Consider the following 21,719-nt stretch of genomic DNA (forward strand, 5'->3'; position numbering starts at 1 on the left):
TGGCATCTCCCTTGAATCACAAATGTAAAACACCTTTGCCTACCATCTTTACCTTTCTCTACCTGATACATGAGCTCATCCCCCTAGAGCTCTCTGGAGATTTCCTCTGGAAGAACAGACACAGGGAGGATCCTGTACTTCTGCACCTTTGGTCAGAATGACACCAGAGATGTTCACGAACACATTGTTTTCTTTATCCCACCCTGTCTTCAACTCAGCTCTCAGATTCCACACCAGCAAAGTACAAATATCTTAGTAGCTGCCACAAGGAGCTGTTGAGTTTTACCAGCTGGAGATTTATGATGCATCAGCACAAAGCTCCAAACGTCCTTGGAGGTAGAATGATGCAGTAGAAAACATTCAGGACTCAAACACTTTTCAAAATAACAAAACACTGTGCTGGTGAATTTTTAAAATGATAAAACACTGTGCTGGTGAAAGTGCAGAGAGAAGGGCACACTCACGCCCTATTGGTTTGAGGATAAACAGCTACCATATCTCTGAAAATCAGCTTAGTAATACAGCTGACGGATTTTTAAAATGTTTATATATTTTAAAGAAATTTGTTTTCCTAAGGAAATAATCAAGAAATAGCAAAAATGTTTATGTATGTATCTCAAATGGCTGTTGTAGCAATTAATAAGTTAATTTACATAAAGTGCTTAGAATAGTTCCAGGTACCTAGAAAGCCCAGTATAAGTATTAGCTAATAATAATAACTGCTATTCTTTCCCTCTTTAAATTTCCCTTGCCTTAGAGACACAGATGTAGAGAACAAACTTTTGCACACCACTTGGGGAAAGTGGCTGGGTGGGGCGGGGGGAGGGGAGGATGAATTGGGAAATTGGGATTGACATATAAACACTAATACTAATACATACAAAATAGATAACTAATGAGGACCTGCTGTATAGCACAAGGAGCTCCATTTTGCTGTATAGTAGAAACTAACACAACACTGTAAAACAACTACACCCCAATTAAAAATAAATAATTTTAAAATCTTTTGAAATTAAAAAAATTTATTAATAAAAATAAATAAATAAATTCCCCTTGCTTTTTAAACCTTCTAAAATACCCTTGTATTATATTTATAACCAAGAAAAAAATTTTTTAAATATTGATTTCAATCTTAAAGAAATAACCTAAAATTTTTAAATCCTTTATGCCCAACAATGTTCATACTATCATTTATAATCATGACAAATTGGAAATAACTTCCATGTACAAAAATAAGGGATTCATCAGGTAAATGACAACGCCTCCTTATGGCTGAGCACTTGGCAGAAATGAAAAATGATGATCCTGAGGAATTTTAATAACTTTTGGAAATGCTAATGTTCCTAAATTAGGAGGGGAAAAAGGGAGACAGGATCATATACATATACTTTCAACTGTGGTCCAAAGAAAATGCAGGGTGGGGGGTGAAAAGGAGGCTGGAAGAAATTCTAACAAAATGCTAGCTAATACCTTCTTCCTACACCTAAATCTCCCCTGCTTAAAGGGGTTCAATACATTCCAAGGTACATAAACTTTCAGGGAATAGCAGGTACCAGTTTCTTAAGGCAGGGGGCCCAGAATAGCCCTCTGCCCACAGAACTCATGGAACATTAAAGCAGGAAGAAGCCTTGGAGGAGATGGTGGTGCACGGCATGGGGGAAGGTGCAAGAGTTGTGGACTAAGACCAACCAGCCTTCAAATCCTACCTGCACTCTACACCTTCTGGTGCCCTCAGGCAGGTGATTCAACCTCTCTGAGCCTCAGTAAATTGATAGTAAGCAGAATACCTACACTGTATATAAATGAAGCCATGGGCTAGCTACACCTAGCAAGTTCTCAGCAACTATGAATGGCAGAGGCAGTGGTAATGATGGTGGCCTTTCCAGGAGTAACCATCTCACCATAAGTAAATTGTGGCCTTAAGAGGTAAAGAGACTTATCCAAGTCACTCACCAAAACAGACCCCAAGCCCCCCAATTCCCTTTCTCTGGGCTGAAACTTCCTCCCCAGAGTCTCTTTTTTCTTGCTTTGTCCCCTCCAGCCCCATTTTTCCTTTTGGAAAAAGCTGAAATTATCACTTTGATATTTAAAATCACAAGTTACTGTCATGTGCCCAAAGTAATAAATGTTTTAGAGTTTCAATTAAATTAAATGTAGGAAAGCTGGATCCCTTTTCTATATCTAATGAGTCACACAGACCCATTACCCCACTATCCATTAATTCTAACAAGGTCAGCTCATTACCGGTGTCTCCTCCTGACAGCATAATGAACCTGGGCAGGGTGTGTCGTGGGCAGACCCGCAGATGACCTGAAGCCAGGGCCTCTGGAGTTTCTGTGCTGTTTCTCTCACCCATTGAAACTCAGCCCTCAAAGCTGAGGGCAGTTCATACGCACAAAGCTCAGAGGTGTCAGGGAAACATGTCTGAGACTTACACATCTAGCCTAGAAGTCAGGAAGCCCCAGCTCTCCTTTCTCCTGATGCTTGAACACAGCAATCTTCCACAGTTTTTTTCCCATCTGTTGTTTCTTTCTCCCAAGCTAGAACCTCTACCTCTTTTTCTTCTTCTTCTTCTTTTTTTTAAAGCCATACCGTGCAGCACGCAGGATCTCAGTTCCCCAACCAGGGATTGAACCTGTGCCCTCTGCAGTGGAAGTGCAGAGTCCTAACCACTGGACCACCAGGGAATTCCCAAGAATCTCTACTTCTCTCTCTCTTTTTTTTTTTTATAAATTTATTTATTTATTTATTTATCTATTTTATTGGTTGTGTTGGGTCTTTTTTTTGCTGTGCGTGGGCTTTCTTCAGTTGTGGTGAGTGGGGGCTACTCTTCGTTGCGGTGCGTGGGCTCCTCATTGCTGTGGCTTCTCTTGTTGCGGAACACGGGCTCTAGGCGCGTGGGCTTCAGTAGTTGCAGCACATGGGCTCAATAGTTGTGGCTCACAGGCTCTAAAGCACAGGCTCAATAGTTGTGGTGCACGGGCTTAGTTGCTCCGCGGCATGTGGGATCTTCCTGGAGCAGGGCTCAAACCCGTGTCCCCTGCATTGGCAGGCGGATTCTTAACCACTGCGCCACCTAGGAAGCCCAAATCCCTACTTCTTAAGGGACTATCTACTCTGAGTCAAGCACAGTGCTATATACCATTACTATCACCATCTTGCAGATGAGGAAAATGTGTCCCAAACTCAGAGTGGTTAAGTAGCTTGCGCAAGGACACACAGCTAATAAGTAGCAGGGATGGAATTTGACCCCTGACTCCAAACCCAATAGTCTTAACAGCAAAGCTTTTTCCTCTCTCTTCTGATAGGCATTCCAAATGGTTTGGCGACAGGGAGCTCTGGGCAGGGCCCACCCATCTTATTCCCTGTTGCATCTGCAGTGTATCCCAGTGGATACACTGCTTTTATCCCAGTGGCAGGTGGGAGGATTAAATGATATAATGAAAGAAAAGCCCCTTGACAGAGTGTAGAGATTATTGGTGCAATGTAAGCAAATATGATTATAGTGCTGGTCACTTAGTAGATGATCATTAACTATTTAGAATGAGAGAACTTTATATCTTAACTTCAGAAAACATCTGTCTCAACCCCCTTATTTTTATGGAAAGGAAAAATAATTTGGTTAAGAGTGTGAAACTAATTAAAAACAGGAGAGGGGTTGAGTTCAAGTCTGTCCTCCCTTCTCTTCCCCTGCGACTTTAAAAGCCAGCTGCCTGTAATGCTGGAGCTTTGCAGAGTTTGGGAGGAGTCCCTACAGAATGAGGAAGATGATAAGGAGGGAATATAGTCCCCCAAAATGTCACCCCTCCAACCAGGTTAGCTCTGCTTTTATCCATTTTTAAACTGTGCTTCTGTACAGGACTTCATGTGACAAAGGGCTCTGCTGGTCAGAAAAAAAAAAGTTGGAAAAGTGGTCTTTATATTTCATTATTAGATCATTCAGAACTATATGGAGAAATAGAGATTTAACACACCTTCTCAAAACTGATAGATTAAGTAAACAAAAAATAAACCAAGATATAGAAGATGTTCTTGATGCAATGAATAACCTAGACCTAATAAAATATATGAAACTTTGCACCCATCAAATGAAGAACATCAATGCTTTCCAGCACTTATGTAACTTTTACAAAAATAAAGGACACAAAGGAAGGGTCCAGATATCCCAAAGGATCAACGTCATGTAGAATATGCTCTTTGATCACAGCAGAATAAAAGTAACAATTTTTAATTACAACTCAAAAAGTCAATATAACTGCAAACTAAAATCAAAAACAAATTGCTACTGAATAATTCTTGGGTTAAAGAGAAATCCAAGAATGAAATTACAAAACACTTCTAATCAAAAATGAAATCAATGCATATCAAAACTTGTAGAAAATGGCAAAGCAGTACTAAAAGAAAAATTCTAGCTTTAAATATAATTAACAGAAATAATAAAAAATTGAAGTAGCAAGCTGTGTTCAACTCAAGAAAATAAAAGAGCATAAGACAACGAAAAGATAAGGTGAATTAAAGAAAAATATAGAAACAAATGTATACAAAAATAAAAAATAATAACAAAAATGAAAAAATCCAAAATGGGGCTTGAAAATAGTAAAAATATGGGCAAACTCTGGAATGACTGATTTAAAAATTTAAAAGATACCATGCAAATTTTTAAAACCACAGATTGATATTAAACATAAAATTTTTAATTTTTAAATTATAAATTATGTGAATAAAACAAGAAAATCCAAATGAAATACGTAAATTTCTTAAACTATACATAATTAACAACATAGGTGCAAAAAAGAAATATAAAACTTAAGTAATCTAATTAGCCATTAAAGAAATTAAGAAGATAATAAAAGTCCTTCCTTCTCTCCAAAAAAAAAAAGCCTAAAGATTAGATGATTTGACAGAAGACTTCTAACAAACTTTCAGGGAAGAGATAACAATCCCTCTCTTATGCAAATTGTTAAAAACAATTGTTTTTTGAGAAAAATATTTTCAATCAATTTTTATGAGGCTTATAAAACTTTACCAAAAGCTAGGAAAGAAAATTATAAGTAAAGAAAAATTATGTCTATTCGTTTCATCATATATATGAAAATTTTGAGTAAACTGTTAGCTTCTAATTTTTTTTGAAACAGTCTATCATGACCAAGCAGGATTTATTCAAGAAAAGCAAATATGGTTAAACATCAGAAAAAAATCATAATTTTCTACAATCACACACAGAAAGGCAAAAAGTCACATTCTTATCTCAATAGTTATAGAAAAGGCATTTTATAAAATTCCTTTTTATATAGATTGCATAGACCTACATCTAATATTCAGTTTAATGAAAATCCTTTAGATATATTCACCTCAAACCTTCAAGTCTTCTTTAAATCAAGAATAAGTTAAGGTTTCAACTATCACCAGTACCATTCAAAATAATTCTGGAAACCTTGCCCGATTCAATAACACAAGAAAGATAAAAGCATAATATTAGAAGGAAAGAGACAAAACTGTCACTATTAGCAGATGATATAATCATTTGTATTTTAAAAACTGACATAATCAAGAAACAAACTAAAAGAACTAATAATAGAATTTGATAAAATTGCCAGATTTAAGATAAATTTATAAAATGCAATAGCATGTGTCTATACCAGCAATAACCAATAGAAAACAGAAATGTAATTATAATAGCAACAAAAATGATAAAATAGCTAAGAACAATAAAGGAAGAATGTATACCACTGTTATTTTAAAATAAATTTAATGACATAAAAGAAGAATTGAAGAAAGAGTTATGTTCATGGATGCAATTAGTTCACATTTGTAGTGATGTTAATTTTCCCCTTATTTATCTATTAATTATGTGCAATTCTAATTAAAATTTCTGGAGAATACTCTAAGAAATTTGACAAATCATATCCTTCAAAGGAGTCCTCCTCCCTTTGTAAAAATAAGCAAGTTGCTTTTTGTTTCCTATAACTAAGGGTCAAAACAATTCTAACATGAATTACATTACCAGAATTTAAGAAAGGAGACCTAGAGACCAGGAAGATGACCATGAGGCTCTTGTAAGATTTTGGCAAGACTTTTTTCATAGCGTCCATATCTGTCATTGTTGTGACGCCCCCACTCTCTACAGCCTCAGGTTCCCGAACTGCAAAGCAATCTCTGGCAATGTTTTACAATGTCTGTTTCAAAACACCAACTGGGGTTACTGTTAGCAAATCAGAATCCTGTCCTGCCCAGACCTTCTGTGGTGAATATCTGCTGCTTTCAGTCTTCTTGACTTCTGTATTTCTTCTTCATGGAAATTATCCCTTCCTCACCCCCCAAGTGATTCTGGTGATGCTAATCACTCAAGCGACCTTGCTTTCTCTGCTACTCAGGTGGCCACCTTGCATACCCCATCTCTTTGGACACCTCTTGTGGACATGTGACCCAAGCAAGGCTAATCAGAGTCTATTTCAGGAGTTGACATGAAACTGAAAGAGACGCTCTAGCACTCTTTCCTCTGGGATCAATATTTGTGATCACTGTCTTGTATGAATGATACAAGCCAAGAGTTCCTATACCCATTTTTACCACCATGTAGAGAAAGCATCCCTAAGGAGGAAGCCACTATATATATAAGAAGAACTCTTAAAAAGAGAGAGGGAGCTTTAATGACATAATTTAACTACTAGATCCAACCATGCCTGAAGCCAACACACCCCTTTGATTCCCAAGTAGGAAAGTCATTAACAGCTGTTTAGTGTCTACTTAAGTTACTTTGATTTGTCTATTACTTGTAACAGAATGAGCCTTAATTACTCCACATACTGTATAAGAAGCTCTAAGCAAGTGTTTCATTTTTATAAGCTCCCTGGGAGAGTCTGATACACACTCAAGTTTGAGAATTAATCTATGGCTTCTTCAGGATCCAAATGACAAGAGGAATAGAGTAGGATACTGGGTTTAAGCAAGATGAACATACAACCCATGATCTAGCCCCTGCCTGGCCCTCTAGCTTAGATTCATGCCATTTTCTCCCTCTCCCACAGGGGGCTTCTTTTAGTTCCTCCAGTAGGACATTGCTTACCTCAGGACATTTGCATGTGCTTATCCCCTCATTCTGCAACATAGCTCGCTGAGTCTCAGTTTTTACGTCCCAGATTAACTCTCTGAGAGTCCTTTCCTAACTGCCTCACGGAAAGGAGGTCACCTTTCTCATTACCCACTATCTTATTCACCTTGGTTTTCATTCACAGCTTTTACAAAGTTTATAACTACTTATTAGTCAACCTGTTTTTGTCTGCTTGCCCTATTTGCATGTAAGCACCAAGAGAGGGAGCAATGAGTCTGTCTTGATCACCATTGTCTTCCCCATGCCTGGCACAGAGCCTGACACCTCGCAGGGTTTCCGATAAATATATTTGAGTAAATGAACAAATCACCACTTACCCATCAGCCCTCCTTGGGAAAAGCAAGGAAGGGAAGTCAGCATTTGCTCCTCACCCCCCTCAGTTGAGTCAAGCAGCAAAGCTAAAAGAGAAGGGGCTCGGAAAAGGAATGGGGAACGCACTTCCACAGGAATTTGCAGATGTGTAGGATGTGCCAACCCTGTACGTGCTTCTGAGAGGAACACAGAAACACCAGGTAACCCCCATCAAGATGTGGCCCCGTCTTCAAAGAGCTCCTCATCCAGGTAGAGAACCCTTTAAAATAAGGAGCAGCTAGGACGGAGGGAGAAATGCACAAGAATAGCAACTCCAAAATGATGCTTCATCTTTGCAGACACCATTAGCATCTTATGGCAAAATAATTTGTGAACCTAATAGAGAACACAGAGAGGAAAAGAGGTGCCTCTCGACCATACCAAAGGAGAAAAGCTGAAATTAAACTGACATCCCTTATTCAACAGCCCGCAGGCTCTCGGCTAGGCTCAGGGTTGGTGCCGCGTCTCTTTCTTCCTCGGTAACTTAGTCTCATTTTCCCCTTCTGGCGTCTTATTGCAGTAATAGGTTTGTTATTATAGCTCTGAAGTCAGAGTGACACACCAGAGCAGGGAAAATGAGAGGAAGAAAAAAAGCTGAACATGAACAGACGTCTCTTGCCTGAGAGCTCTTGCTACATTAAGATATGGAGGGAGGACCGTGTCCTCTCGCTCGTATTCGCCTTTCTCCTTCTGTGGTGCTCTCTGAAATGAGCTTCAGGGTACCAGAAGAGGCTGTCTTTGGCAGTGTGTCTGTTTGGGTCCCTGAAAGAACTAAATTACATTCAAGAGGCACATACTTAGCTCCCTATTTGGTGAAGGAAAGGAGGAGGGAGCTTATAGGTAGTAAATGTCTCTTCCTTGCCAGGCTCTGCTCTGGGTGCTGAGAAAATACTGGTAAAGAAGAAAGCCAATGCCCCTCCCCCCATCATGGTGCTTATACACTAGTGGGGAGAGAGACAGTTAAACAAATAAGATAGATAACACAGGAAAAAAAAAGGTAAAAACATAAGACCGCAGGAATAGATGCAGGCAAGTCTGAAATTCCGTCCTGCCTAGATGTTTCACCTGGGAAACTGAGCTTGCAGGAAACACTCTGAGTCTGCAGATTAGTAAACAGGCGTCTGGAGTGTGACAGGACCCTAAGAACAGATGGGTCAGAGCTCCCAGGAGACAGAGGGGATCCTCACTTCAGCTGGCTGACACACCAGCCACAGGGACTTGAAGGGCTGTGACTTCCAACGAAAAACCACTGCTCCCTCCCCAGTTTTGTGTAGCTGTCTTCAGGCATTGAAACTCTTAACGTCTTTTAATTACATTAAAGAAACGTGAGTCCTTTGCCCAGGTTTGTTAGTATCTCTTCATCAATCACAGTCACCCTTGAGACAATGATATAAAGGTAATTTCAGAGAGTGACAGAAGTCTAAGGGGGAAATGACACCTAGGAATGTGACATTGAGGGCCTGGGAAGGGGAAAACAGCATTCACTTGGATGTTCGGGCAAGGCCTCTCTGAGGAGAGGATGAAAGGAGGCCGCCAGGGCCAAGATCAGACGGAGGGCACAGCAAAGGCGAGCACCTGGGGACGGAAGCAAGACTGAGCATTTGAGGGACAGACGGTGAAGGCTGTGCGGTTAAAGTGGTGCTTCAGCTGTGACCCTCCCAGGCCAGCAACATCAGCATCCCATGGGAATTTATGAGAAGGGACCATTCTTGGGTCTCACGTGAGCCAGAAACTCCAGGAGTGCAGCCCAGCCATGTGTGTTTAACAAGCCCTCCAGGTGATTCTGAGGCACATGGGACTGGAAGATAGTGAGAGAAGAGTGGACTTGCAAGAAAGGCTGAGCCAAAGCCTCCTTTAGAAGTGAATTCCCAAATCAGGGCACTAAGCCAGCCAGTTCATCTGAGTTTCTCATCATCGTATCCTCAGTACTTACCATGTTGCCTACTACAGAGTAAACACTCAATACCTGTTTATCGAACAAATAAATTAATACAAATATTGAGCCTCTCCTTTGGTCTGATACCAGTTACGGGATAAAGATAGTTCAGATCAACAGTAGCTTATGATCTACAAATGGAGAGAAAAGAGACAAATGCAAAGAAAAAAATGAGACCACTAGAAGCAGATGCACTGATATTGGCAAGAAATGAGAGGCGAAGATATCTTGAAGCCAGGAGGGTCAGAAAAACAAAAAAGCAGACAGAAGAGCTCAATAAGCACAAAGGTGTCAGCATTTAGTTTTGGGGCGAACAGCGTAGTTCATCAACCCCCTAGGGGATGACTATATTAACGGCATGGAACATCTATCATTCGCTTGTCTCCAAGTAAACCAGAAACGTTATATTGATTCAATCCATCTATAAACAAAACACAAAAATAAGTCTCTACTTAAATGGAAAAATCCTCAGCTTTACGGAAAATTCCACTATCCGAAATGCTTCATTTCCTGAGACATTTTAGATAGCCAAGATTTTTACTGTATTGCTATTATTTTTATTACCAAAGCACTCTCTCACAACCCACAGTGGCAGATATTGGTGCTAACCAGGTCCACCAAGAAGCTGGCCGGAGGCCCCCTCCGAGAGCCTCCTGAGCCAATGCCAGCAGGGAAACCCAAGCCAGCCAAGCCCCTCTAGCTGTCAAGATGTCAGGTGGGGCATGAGTCATTCTGAGACCAGACGCCAGCCTCTCTATTGAACCTCTTTATAACAGACTGGATTTTAATAGACTCTTCCTTTCCTCCTCCCTTCCTCCCCTTCTGGCAGTTAGCAAATTCCTAGGATGAAAGCACCTCTGAGGTTTCTTTCGTTCACCTCGGTCTCCAGATCAGCGAGAGCCTGGCCTATGTGACAGGACATGGGAGCCATCAGGAGAAGACTCACCTTCCTCTGGTCGCTTCCCAGGGAAAAAGTCCTTGACTCTCTAATCCAAATCCTTCCTGCTGCATGAAGCTGTTTCTCTCATTGAATTTGGAAGATCCCTCCACTAAGGAGGAAAAAAAAAAAAAAAAAACAGTGGTTCATTATGGATGTAGCTGCAATTGATTTTCCTTCTTCATCTACATTTCCAAATCTTGAATATTTGTCTTACTATTTTTTTCTATTACTATTCTCCTGTCAACAATCTATGTTTCATTAAGGACTCACTTCCCATGTTAGTGAAAATACCAGTGAAATAGCCCTGGAAGTTATTCTTTTGGGTGCGTGCATGTGTGTGGGCGCGTGCGTGCACACACACACACACACAAAAGAAGATACTAATAAATAGACTTGGACTCCAACCATCGGAAGTATCTATACATGGACTGGGCTGCCTAGAGAATACAGCATTCCCTGTAGTCAGGAGGTAAGGTTACTTCTTGTCAGTGGTTCAAGGAACAGATGAAGTATTGGACGGTACCACACCAAGCATGAACCCTAATATAAACTATAGACTTCTGGTGATGATGACGCGTCAGTGGAGGTTCATCACTTGTAACCCATGTACCCCCTGGTGCACGATGTTGATAGGGAGGGAGGCTGTGCATGTGTGGGGGGAGGGGAGATAGGGAAATCTCTACACCTGCCCTCAATTTTTCTGTGAACCTAAAACTGCTCCAAAATATACTTATTTTTTTTGAATGTCTGCTCATGCATGATAAACCCCTTAAGAGAATGAGGCATGCCTTCTGCTCCTGTCCCACCGCCAGCACAGCAGGTGTTAATAAATGCTTGTTGAATTGAGTTAAATTGAAAGATCATCTTGAGGGAAAGAGCTAGAACTTGATCATAATTTGGACTCTGAGACAACAGGGAAGTTGAAGGACAAGTGACCTCCCTCTTCAGAACTCAATTATCTGCATGAGAACAAATGTCTCTGCTATCTAGCTATTAATTTGCTCACACTCATCTCGGCCTCCAAAGTTCACAAATGACCCTTTCAATTTCTCAGCCACGTCGTTCATAGGAAATGAGATTCTCTCCTGATTCACCGCATCACGGTAGCCCTTGTACCATCTCCCTTCCCCACCCTACCCCCCAGATCTCCTCACACATTCTTACTCTTCTCTGTTTGCTATAATTAGCCCCCTGGGCATCAAAATGCCTGTCACCACAACTTTCTTGGGGCCTGTGAGGGGACCCATCATTTCCTGCTCAGAGTCATAAATCGATAGCTGAGGACCGCAGGTTTTATTGGCAGCCTGAGTCAAAGGAATCTATTCTAATTAATCCTCCGCACAAAAATGATGGCCTTCAGCCATCTCGCAGGCAAGGGCCAACAAACCTGGAGTGAAAGGAAAATAAAATGCAGGCCTGGCTTCCTATGAAGTCAGTACAGCGTCACTCTGAGCTCTGTTCTGGGTCATACAGAAGGGGCAGCAAGTGTGGCCGAGATCACTGGAGAGGTCCCTGACCATGCATCTGACAGCTGGGGTTCCAGGAGCTAAGGAGCCCCATTGTACCATAGACGCCGGATGATGAAGGCCCTTTGACACACGTTCATTCATGATTAACAGTGATTTACAAAATTCGAACGCTTCCATGTGCTTGACATGACAGTATCTTGAATAAGCAGGAAATGGGCAAATCTGAGACTGAATAAGACGAGAAGAGAAAATTCACATCATTATTGATGTTATTCGGCAACAGGGCAGTTGGACAGTCCAATGTTCAGTGACCAGCACATCGTGCAATTTCAGGGATGGCTCAGCCAGTTCACTGATGGGGAGTGATGTGGGCCACCTAGCAGGTCATGGCCGAGAAAGGCTCAAGAGAGCAGCAGTGACTGCCGTCAGGGGGAAGTGATGCTTTTCTTCCAGATGCTTACTACACAGTAAAAAGACTCTGACATGTGGGTTGGAGCCCCCACCTGGTTTCAAGTCCACTTCTTGTTACTGGCATAACCTTAAGCAAGTTACTTAGCTTCTCTGAGTTTGTTTCCTTATCTGGAAAATGGGATAAACAGTAACAGTATTTAGTTAACCAACTTGTTGTAAAACTGTCTTCATGGTGGGATGGTGTGAGAAATACTACATGAGGTTCTTTTTCCCCTTCATTCTCCTAAGTTCAAGATCTTCCCTTATCCACTGAGCGGATCAGAACAATTTGGTCAAGACTATCCCAAGAATGAGAAGTTTAACGAAAGAACTCAAGGACAAAGAGAGCAAAATTTTTCCCCTTTGGGCCTTGTTTCAAGTATAATACAGGAAAGACTAGTGGAACAGTCGATGCACGCACACATTCCTCCACTCTACCACTATGTTATAGAATTCTCCAAGCCTGGGGGGAAGAGAACCATTGAAGGAAAAAAGAAATCTCACACACTAATAACAGGCCCTGTGTCCCAACCCTACCATCCTCATCCCGTTTTCCAATTTCTTTCTGGGGTTCTGGAAGGATGGCAAACCCCTCCTCTCTAACCCTATGCCATTCTGAGAGTAGAGAAACAAGAGGGTCCCATGGGGTCAAGGACAAAGAGGACCAAGTGGTGGCCCAGTGCAGTGCACCAATCAAGCAACCCTGGTGCTGGGGACCAAAGCCCAGGTCAGGACAAGGGAGCGTCTCTGAGTCACCTCGTAGCCTCAACTCTATGGGGAAGGAAGAAGAGGGGAAACCCTTAGGTTTCCTGAGTTTACACCCATAAGAGCAAAATAACTGAAATGCCTGAATTCTGCTGGAAGTGACAAAAATATATGTTCTGCCTTCCGGTGGAATGGAGCTCAAGAAGGAAGGTAGATTCTATTTCGGGAAAATAAAGTTATATGTTGGTAACCTGAATCTATGGCATATATACCTATATATTTATATACATACATCTAAATTAAGTAAGAATAATAGGGACTTCCCTGGAGGTCCAGGGGTTAAGATGTCCCCTTCCAATGCAGGGGGTGCAGGTTCAATCCCTGGTTGGGGAGCTAAGATCCCACATGCCTCAAGGCCAAAACACCAAAACATAAAACAGAAGTAATATTGTAACAAATTCAATAAAGACTTTAAAAATGGTCCACATCAAAAATAATCTTTAAAATAAATAAGCAAATGTAAGAATAATAATAATAATTAACATAATGTAGCAACTACATTTATTGAGTACTTCCGTATGCCAGGACTGTTCTCAAGTTTTATAGAGATTATATCTCTTATCTCTCACAATAGGCATATGGGTTCAGTATCACTGTCCTCATTGGGGCGATGGGTAAACTAAGCACAGAGAGGTTAGATAACTTGATAACTAACCCAAGGTTACAACACAAAAATGGAGGGTCCAGAACTTAAACTCAGGTAATCTGATGGCAGAGCCCACATTCCTGGTCACTTTTGCTCTCTTGCTTCTACCTTGAGTATTCAACATCTCACAGCATGTTTACTTACAACTTACAGAGCGCTGTCTATGACTTGGGCACTATGCTCAAAGCTTACTCTTATATTTATACTCTTTATAAGACTCCCAGCAGAAATGTGTTCTTATTATCACATTTCTAAAGTTGAGGAAACGGGCTCTGAATCTGATTCTAGCTAGCTCCAAATGTGTGCTCTCAATGCCTTCCTATACAACCTCTGTGGGAACACAAATAGAAGGCTTGGTTCAGTGCCACCTTTAGAGCAAGGGCATTACATGAGTAGCTGCCAATATTCGGTGAGGATGGGATACGGGTTCCTGGAAGCCCCAAGTCCAAAGGTGGGGGACAGAGGGAAGGGCTCTGTAAGAATTGGGGTCCAATCTCACCAAGGAAAGGCCCGGCAAATACTAGGTGGCTATCCAGCCATGCATTGATTCCCAAGGAAAGACTCAGGTCCTGGCAGATGGCAGATGGGGTAAGTCCCGAGTTAAGAGGGAATACTGGATTCGGAGGCCACATAAGAGTCTACAGCTAACAAGCCCTGACTCAAGGAACCATGGCACCGTGGGCCCCAAGTTTCTGGTTACAGCACAAACCCGACAATTCAGAATAGTGGTTACTCTGATTCTGAAAGCAGAGGACATCACTGAGCTTCATTCTACAGATAGGGAAGTTGTGGTTCAGAGAATATGTCATGAACATGGTCACACAGCTGGTACATGGCAGAACCAAGGATGCAAACTTGGTGCACTCTGACTCCAAATTCTATGCTTCTCCTCACCACTGCATTTATCCCAAGCAGGGTAAACACCACTTGTGGCTTGACTCACAGGAAAGAAAGGGGAGCAAAGATACACTGTGCCAATCTCCTGTTGTTCAAAAGGCCCAGTCCCATAATCAGCAAATATTTTCAATTGTCTAGGCTTGCTGGCCCCTCCCAGTCCAGAGCAAGCTGACATCAAGCCTGAGACCTCTCCCCGGCAAGGGATTAGTTAAAGAAATAAAGTCCCATTTCACAAGCTGTTAAATCCTATTTGAACAGCCTTGCCAGGGATTTCCTGGGCTTAATCACCTGCTAGCTCTGGACAGTGGGGAAGTTGCTGGGCTATGACTTTGTTTTTCCCTGTCCTTCTCCCCTGGTGTGATTCCACTCCTAGGTACACCCCTCAGGGTTTACACAAGAATGCTCACTGCAGTAGGGCTCACAGTGGCAAAAAGAAAGAAGGAAAGAAGGAAAGAAGGGAAGAAGGGAAGAAGGAAGGAAGGAAGGAAGGAAGGAAGGAAGGAAGGAAGGAAGGAAGGAAGGAAGGAAAGAAAGAAAGAAAGAAAGAAAGAAAGAAAGAAAGAAAGAAAGAAAGAAAGAAAGAAAGGAAGGAAGAAAGAAAGGAAGAAAAAAGTAAAATCTGTCAATAGGAGATAAATAAAACACCATACAATGGTTAAAATGAATGTACTAGAGCTACATATACCAATGTGAATAAATCTCAAAATTACAGTCAGTGAAAAAAGCAAACTGCAAAAGAAGATGCATAGTATGAATATTTCTATACAGTTCTAAAACATACAAAGCAATGCTAGACACTCTATAAGGACTCAAACAGGTAGGCAATTCATAAAGTTGTGCTTGAAAATGACAGCCACTCTATTTAAGATGGTGGTAAACTTCAGAGAAGAAAAGGGGGAAATAAGATTAGGAAGAGGTTCCTAGAGTAGTTCAAATCTATTTGTAATTTTTTACTTCTTTTCAAAAAGACCTGAAGGCAAAATATTAAAATCTGTTAAAGCTGGATTATGGATACACGAATGTTCAAAATACATTATCATATTTACATTTGAAATCTATCACTACAAAAAAAGTTTTTAAAAAGAATAATTGAAACTTTAAGTATTATACTGTGAAGCTGGACGCTAGTCTGAAAGCCACGAAAGTTTCTATGCAGGTAGAGACGTGATAAGACAGCCTGGTGGAGAAAAGGAGACAATCCTAGCATGGGGTTATGAAGGCCTGGTCTAGTGCCATAGCACAGTGAGAACAGAAAGAGCGGAGAAGTCAGGACACAAATGTCCCAGTAGGGCCGGACGGTGAAAATATTACCTAGGCTAGTCCTTCCCATCCCCTATTCCTGCCTCTGAGAAATCCACCCTCCTCCTCACCATCCCAACCACGCACTTCCATTGAGGGCTGCCAATCATGGTTTCCTTCCCAAGGGTGGGCATAGGAGTCAAGCTGGCCAATTAATGGTACCCCACCACCAAGGCCTATCCTGATTGGTCCAAGAATGGACAATAACCTGACGCTCAGCCAATCAGAGCCAATCCTTTTCCTGGGATACCTTCTTCATTGGAAACCAGAAAAAGGGGGTGGAGCTTAAAAGAGATGGGTGCCAATCTCTCTGTGGCCCACGATCCCTGGGCAAGAGAAAAGCTCGTCAGGGGTTGGAGAGAATGAAGCCACTCTGCAGGGAGCAGCAGTGATAAGAAATTTCTAAGTCACAATGAGCCCCCAGTTCCACGTGCCGCATTCTATACCGCTGCCCTATGTGAGTATGAGCGCCAGTGACTCCCAGAGCCTCCCTTCTGAATCAGTTCTGCTGTGTGACTTTGGACATTGATCCTGGCTGCCCAGCCTCCTGGTCCTCTGGTGCTCCAGAACACTCTGTGAGCTACCTGATACTTTACTGTCTAAACGAGCAAGTGTTGGTTTCTATGGTTTGCAACCAAGAACCCTGATGCCAAAATGTAGTGCAACAGCTGTTCTTCCAGGAGACCCCAGGAAGAGAACATCTCAGAATGGTGCCGCATGTAAGGACTAAGCCGACTGGGGCGGCACGTAAGGGCTAAGCCAATCAGGATCTCACTGCTTCCATGCTGGACTCATTCCCTGAGAGCAAGCCGCGCCTTCCAAAAAACGATCTTAACACAGTCGACCCTTCTCAGAACACCTAGCATCCTGTCGCCATTCCTGCAGGCGAAGCATTAACATTCATAAGGCCCATTCATGCCCATTATGTCATTTCGTCCTCAGAGTAACCCCAGGCAGTGAACAGCGTAGGCTGGAGACTATTAGTCTCATTTAATTGAGGAGGAAGCTGAATTTGGAAAAATGACATACCAAAGTCACACAGCAACTTAGCAACTGTGCCTGGAACAGAATTCAGGCTCCTCAATGCCAGCCTGACATACCAAAAAGGAAAGAAAACTAAAGAGCTAGGAAACAACACTAACACTTCCATGGTGCTAGCTATATGCCAGACAATATCCTAAGTGCTTTTCACACACTAACTCACTTAATCCTTCTTACAACCCTGTGAGGTTAGTACTAGTGTGGCCCCTATTTTACAGATGAGGGAATGGAGGCACAGAGAGGTTAAGGTTCTTGTCTGAGGTCACACAGCAGGTAAGTAGCAGAGCTAGGATTCAAACCAGGAGTCTGGTTCCAGAGTCCAGGCTCTTAATCACTACATTAAGTAGGGTGGGAGGAGTGGTCTTTCTGGGGTCCAGGTACCTTGGCCTCCCTTGCTTAGAGTGAGGGGAAGTCTAGAAGGCCTGGCTGTGAAGGCATCCAGAGCCCCCAATAGCTTAGGCTGATCTAAATGCAGGTACCTTCCGCTAAAAGCCTGGAAGGGAAGTGTACTAACAGAGCAGATGCTGAATTGCAGAAAAGTTAAATATGGAATGGGAGCATGGGAGGATGCAATAAGAGTGAGAAGGGTAAAAACCAATTTCAAAACAGAGCCCCAGGCAATGATTTGGAGAGAAAAACCAATATATGTGGTATCACATAATAACTATAGCAACGCCTTCCATTTACCTCACCCTTTCCGTTGGAGGAGGCCAAAGAAGTTCACAATTGTTATTACAATTCTTCCTTCTCGAGGCCTGGGACCAGCTGAGGAAGGCTGAGGGCTTTCTTGTTACATGTAGGGGAAAGGGAAGCACCGAGAGGTCAATGCAGAAATCACAGAGCAGCAAAGTAGCTATCAAGGCCAACCGTCTGGGCTCGAGAGTGGATAGGCAAAAGCCAATGCAATGAAAATCAATTCAGCAAAGGACTGACTCACACAAAGCTGTCAGACAAAGACTGAAGCTCACTCTAAGAGAATTAGCCACCGCCACCCTCCCTCCAGGGTGTGGGCAGAAGGAGCAGATATGGGGGGATAAGCAGCAGCAGAGACATGGGGCAGAGGATAGGGAGCAGGAATGGGGAATAAGTGACCATTGAAAGAGACAGTGAAGTTCTCATCAAAGAAAGTCTATCCATTCACAGATAGAGCCCAGAGCAAGCCGAGACAAAATAGCCTCAGCGCATAAAGGAATTCTTCTTCTGGCAAATCGATCATTCAGCAAAAAGGCTTTCATCCAGCTGGTCTGGGGGGTCCTGTGGGGGTCCGTCTGCAGTACAGCGAGCAGCCAAGATTTGCATCTCTGAGCATCCCTTCTCTCTACCCCCTCAACCTTCACCTTAGACAACAGGTGCCCAGTCCCCTCTCCCCACCAGACTCGCTCTCTGGAAATGATCTGATCATTTGTCATCACCTCTTTGTAGTATTTTTTCCTCTTTTTATTCACTTTATACCCAGCCAGATGGGGCTATCCACTTCTCCCCAAACAATCTATACGTCGTCCCCCTACACATTTGCTTAAGTCATTCCTTGGACGAGAATGACCCCACCCCCCACCCATCCTCTTTGATAATTGATCCATTTCAGTGTGCAAACTACAAGTCACTAGGGAACTAGACTGTGGTGATGACTACACATCTTTGTAAATATTCTAATAATTGTTGAAATGTACACTAAAAATGGGTGAGTTTTACAATATAAAAATTATACCTTAATAAAGCCTGTTTTAAGTCGCCCAAGGGACATGTATTAGAAATGCATTTTTCCATTCCCTACCCGTAGAAATTCTGATTCAGTAAAAGTAGAAGAGCAGGGAAGAAAGATGGCGGCAAAGTAGAAGGATGTGCAGTGCATCCCTCTCCACAGATGCATTAGGAATACACCAAAAGACGCAATAATTCCCACAGAGAACCAGCTGAACACCAGCAGATGACCTCGGACACCAGAAAGGACTGCAAAAATCCTGACATAACCGGTAGGGAGGCATTTGCGACTATCAAAGAGGGTGAAGCGGCTCAGCTGTGGCAGACGGGAGGGAGTGAGAAATACATGGAGGGTCCACACCACGGCTCAGAGTGCCTGGACTGAAACATCGATTCACAGCTCAACAGAGGGTCTGGGAGTGGGACCATGGGAACCAGAGAGCTGGTTCAGGGTGAGAAACATTGTTGGCAGTGGGGAGATGGACACATGGGACAAGAGGGAATAGGTCCACAGCGAGGAGTGCCTACCGCAGAGAGCTGCGAGACCATAGCGGCGGCTGAACACTGCTGATTCACAAGTGAGGCGGAGGAGCCGTGGGCGCAGTCTCTCTCTCAGCGCCTGTGACGGACAGAGGAAGGACCCCTGTGGGCCAAGCTAAGGCACTCAGGGATAACAAAGGCCCCTGGGCGGGGTTGGCCTAGAGTGCCTGCAGCCATGAGCCAAAAGCCCTGCAGAGCGGCCCAACTCTGAGACATTCTGTTTACACCTGAGCTGCTGGCATCCCTCTGCAACGGGCACCGCCACACCTGATGGAACCGCCGAGTCCCAGACAGGGCGCCACTGCTCACTCACTCCCAGGGGAAGGAACCACTATTGTACCCTCTCTCTCCCCACACACCGGCACTTACAAACAAACAATAAAGGAAGCTCTGCTGGTCACAGAATAATACAAAAAACCCAAGGCGGGTAGAAGGACACTTACAGCTGAGACCCCAAGGAAACAGAAATATTGGTATTGATTCTATTGAACTGGTCCATTCTGGGGTCAGTTCTGGTTGTTGTTTTTTTTTTAATTAATTACAAGCTTAGTCCTAAGGGATCTACAAGTTTTTATAACATATTTTTATTCCATTTTTATTCTATTTTTATTTTAACCTTTTTATATATTTCTATTTCTAGCTAAGTTTTTTGTAGTGCTGACTGTATCTCTCCTACCTTCTTTTCATCCCTATCTTTTATACATTTCTATTTCTTTCTTTTAACGTTCATATTTCCAGTCACACTATGCTCTTCTGTTGCCCTGTCTTCTATCCTTCTTTAGTTTATTTTATCTTAATATACTCATAAGCAATATTATCAGTCTGCTCTGTCTCCTTGCTTTATTCTCGAGATGACACACTGCTTTGGGATTTATTATTAGGTTTTTCTCTTTATCTTAGTTCTAAGTATAATGGTCTGATTTCACTCTGAGAATCTTCAGTCTGTCTGGTGGTACTCTAGCTCTTAATTATATTTGATCCTAGCTTCCAGTATCTCCTTGGACTTGTGTTTGTGTGTGTGTGGTATTATTAGTGTGTTTGTTTGCTTTTGTTTTTGTTTCTGTTTCGTTCTGTTTTGGTTTTGAATTTCTGTTGGTTTTCTCTTTAAATGTCTGATAGCATACTGGGGTTCTTCTGTTAGATCTTTCTAGTGCCTTATGTTCTATTGGATTCAGTATTTGTGTGTCTTATACATGTATGTGTTTCCTTGACTTAGTATATGTTTGACCCAACACTCTGCCATTAGTGTTGGGCTTGGAAAGTCTTCTTTACACCCCTTTATAGCCGGGACAAGCAACCTCTGAAGTTTGGACTACCATGAGAAGACAAACACCATGCAGGCAAAGGAGCAGGAAAAAAAACCCACAAGACCAAATAAATGAAGAGGAAATAGGAAAAATGCCTGAAAAAGAATTCAGAGTAATGATCATAAAAATGATACAAAAGCTCAATAACAAAATAGAGAAAGTACAAAAAACAGTTAATAAGGACTCAGAAGAACTAAAGAACAAACAAACAGCAATAGACAACAAAATAACTGAAATTAAAAATACTCCAGATGGTATAAACAGCAGAATAACTGAGGCAGAAGAACGAAAAAGTGAGTTGGAAGATAGAATGGGGGAAATAACTGCCACAGAGCAGGAAAAAGAAAAAAGAATAAAAAGAATGGAAGACAGTCTCAGAGACCTTGGTGATAATATTAAGTGCACCAACATTTGAATCATAGGCATCCCAGAAGAAGAAGAAAAAAAGAAAGGGTCTGAGAAAATATTTGAAGAGGTTATAGTGGAAAACTTCCCCAACATGGGAAAGGAAATAATTAACCAAGTCCAAGAAGCACAGAGAGTCCCATACAGAATAAATCCAAGGAGAAATACATCTAGGCACATATTAATCAAACTAACAACAATTAAACACAAGAAAAAATATTAAAAGCAGCAACAATTAACATATAAGGGAAAACCCATAAGGATAACAGCTGACCTTTCTACAGAAACTCTGCAGGCCAGAAGGGAATGGCAGGATATACTGAAAGTCCTGAAAGAGAAAAACCTACAGCCAAGAATACTCTACCCAGCAAGACTCTCATTCAGATTCAATAGAGAAATCAAAAGCTTGACAGACAAGCAAAAGTTAAGAGAATTCAGCACCACCAAACCAGCCTTACAACAATTGTTAAAGGAACATTTCTAAGTAGGAAACACAAGAAAACACCTACAAAAACAAACCCAAAGCAATTTAGAAAATGGTAATAAGAACACACATGTCAATAATCACCTTAAATGGAAATGGATTAAATGCTCCAACCAAAAGACACAGGCTGGCTGAATGGATACAAAAACAAGACCCTTCTATATGCTGCCTACAAGAAACCCACTTCAGACCAAGGGATACATATAGACTGAAAGTAAAGGGATGGAAAAAGATAGTCCATGCAAATGGAAGTCAAAAGAAAGCTGGAGGAGCAATATTCATATCAGACAAATTAGACTTTAAAGTAAAGACAATTACAAGAGACAAGGAAGGTCACTACATGATGATCAAAGGATCCATTCAAGAAGAACATATCA

The 21,719-nt window shown here is 42.0% G+C and overlaps 1 non-coding gene across 1 annotated transcript; it reads right to left on the minus strand.

Moving 5' to 3' along the window:
* Positions 1–2,614: 2,614 nt before the first annotated feature.
* On the minus strand, positions 2,615–2,687 carry TRNAG-UCC (transfer RNA glycine (anticodon UCC)). The gene has a single exon. It is a non-coding gene; the product is annotated as a tRNA-Gly (tRNA).
* Positions 2,688–21,719: the final 19,032 nt, after the last annotated feature.

The sequence above is a fragment of the Hippopotamus amphibius genome, chromosome 1 (assembly GCF_030028045.1).
Source record: "Hippopotamus amphibius kiboko isolate mHipAmp2 chromosome 1, mHipAmp2.hap2, whole genome shotgun sequence".
Classification (NCBI taxonomy): Eukaryota; Metazoa; Chordata; class Mammalia; order Artiodactyla; family Hippopotamidae; genus Hippopotamus; species Hippopotamus amphibius.